Genomic DNA, 2,714 nt, shown 5'->3' with positions numbered 1-2,714 from the left:
AAAAAAAAAAAATTTAAAAAAACTTAATGGTTTGCAGTTTGAGAGAGGAGATTTAACATTTATATCTCAGCATTGTTCTTCATTCTTACTTTCCTATGATTTTATCTCATGATAGAGCAGTAGCATTGTTCCGAAAAAAAAAAAAAAAAAAAAAATTGATCACATACTTGGTAACAAAAAAACCTCAAGGAAATTGGAATAACCCCCTGTATCTTATTGGATCTCCATGGCTTAAAGTTAGAATTCAACACTCAACACTAATTTCAGAAAGCCCACAAACACATGGAAATTGAACAATGCTCACCTGAATCACCAGTGGGTCAAAGAAGAAATAAATTAAAGACTTCCTAAGATTCAGTGAAAATGACCACACAACATACTCAAACTTATGGGACACAATGAAAGCAGTGTTAAGAGGAAAGTTCATAGCACTAAATGCCTACATAAAGATGCTGGAAGCATCCCACACTAGTGAGTTAACATAATACCTGAACGTTCTGGAATAAAAACAAGCAAACTCACCCAGGAAAACTAGACAACAGGAAATAATCAAATTGAGAGCTGAAATCAACAAAATAGAAACTTACGAAAACAGTACAAAGAATCAGTGAGAAATCAGAAAAATAGAGAAATCAGGAAAATAGACAAACCTTTATCCAAACTAACCAAAAGACAGAGAGGGAATATCCAAATTAACATAATTAGATATGAAAAGGGGGACATAAGAACAGACACAGAGGAAATCCAGAGAATCATCGGGTCATACTTCAAAAACCGATACTCTACAAAATTGGACATCTGAAAGGAAATGGATAATTTTCTGGATAAATATCACTTAACAAAATTAAATCAAGACCAGATAAATTAACCTATAACCACTAAGGGAATAGAAATACTCATCAACAGTCTCCCAACTAAAAAGAAAAGAAAAAAAAGTCCAGGACCAGATGGTTTCAGTGCAAAATTCTATAAGATTTTCAGAGAACTAATACAGATATTCCTCAAATTGTTTCACACAATAAAAACAGAAGGAACATTGCTAAACTCATTTTTATGAGGCTATGGTTACCCTGATACCTAAACCACATAAAAAACACTATTAAGAAAGAGAATTACAGACCATGAACATTGATGCAAAAATACTTAATAGAATACTGGCAAACAGAATCCAAGAATACATCAGAAAAATCATCTACTATGACCAAATAGGCTTCATCCCAGAGATGCAGGGATGGCTCAACATATGAAAATCCATCAATGTAATTCACCATATAAACAGACTGAAAGACAAAAGCCACATGATCATCTCATTAGATACTGAAAAAGCCTTTGACAAAATTCAACATCCCTTCATGATAAAAGTCTTGGAGAGAGCAGGGATACAAGGAACGTATCTAAACATAATAAAGGCAATATACAGCAAACCTAACTTCTTTTTTAAAGTAATGTCCAAATACAGAAGGTCATGACGGGGAATATGCGCGCGCGCGTGTGTGTGTGTGTGTGTGTGTGTGTGTGTGTGTGTGTGTGTGTGTAGCCAGTTGTTGCTATTTCAGCCCTACTGACTATTAGATGGGCATTTTCATAGGTTGGGTTAGTCTTAACACATTGCAAGCAGGCTGATGAGAGGGCTCGGGGGAAAGGGGCTTGCCACCAAGACTGACAGCCTGAGTGTCATATCCAGGACCTACGTGGTAGAACTGAAGGACTAGATTCTTACAGCTGTCCCCTAATTGCCACACGTGTCTCATGGTGCACGTGCTAATACACATGAACATTTTAAATATATCTAAAAAAGCCTCAGATTCTCAGTTTAAGGCTATTCAATGTATAGTTCATTCTTTTTCCCTCCCTCTCTTTCTCTCCTCTTTCTCCCATTTATTTGCCTAGTCTTCTTTACCATGTTTTTCTTTTATATTGTTTTGGAAGGATTTTCTTGGAGAATTTTTTTTAAATATTTATTTATTATGTATACAATATTCTGTCTGTGTGTCTGCCTGCAGGACAGAAGAGGGTGCCAGACCTCATTACAGATGGTTGTGAGCCACCATGTGGTTGCTGGGAATTGAACTCAGGAACTTTGGAAGAACAGACAATGCTCTTAACCTCTGAGCCATCTCTCCAGCCCTTTCTTGGAGAATTTGAACTGAAACCCAGGTTTTATAATTAACATGGAGAGGAATATGTCTAATTCAATAAAAGAAAGACATGTTTCTTCCTGTCCTGCTGTGAAAATTTTTGGTTGTAGTAAGAAACTAATTTTAGCCACATTAGAGGAAGAGAGCATGGTTGGATGAATACTGGTTTGCTCACAGAGTCAGTGTTGTCAAAGTGCAAATCTCAAGTAGGCAATGAAAATCTGGGCAGTTGTGAGACTTTTGCTGCTGGAGGTTGTGGGTCTTTTCTCTATGATATCATCTTAAAAAAGTAAAGGCACAAGGTATTTCTGTAAAGTATATTCACTAAGGGTACAGCTAAGCAGAGTTTTCATGTGTATATTCACATAACTACCAGGTCACAATACAGCATGTCTGAATCATTCCTGGGTCAGCCTTGATGCTTCTAGTCTGAAGGTAATCTGTATCTGCAACTTTTAGACTTTTTATTTTCCCCGGTGAGAGACTCTGGGAATTTAAATTAGTACCTTGGAAGAAAGGGACAGAATCATATAGCAGAGGCTTAGCCACTAGGGGTCACTCTTGTGTACTGGTGCT

The 2,714-nt window shown here is 36.8% G+C and overlaps 1 protein-coding gene across 1 annotated transcript in view; it reads left to right on the top strand.

The window, feature by feature from the left end:
- The window catches only part of Rbm28 (RNA binding motif protein 28), a 37,627-nt gene that overhangs the window by 16,329 nt on the left and 18,584 nt on the right, over nucleotides 1-2,714 (top strand). The gene's annotated exons all lie outside the window — the stretch shown is intronic.

This window comes from Microtus ochrogaster, unplaced genomic scaffold, assembly GCF_000317375.1.
Source record: "Microtus ochrogaster isolate Prairie Vole_2 unplaced genomic scaffold, MicOch1.0 UNK4, whole genome shotgun sequence".
NCBI classification, from domain to species: Eukaryota; Metazoa; Chordata; class Mammalia; order Rodentia; family Cricetidae; genus Microtus; species Microtus ochrogaster.
This window is presented reverse-complemented; position numbering and strand designations above follow the sequence as displayed.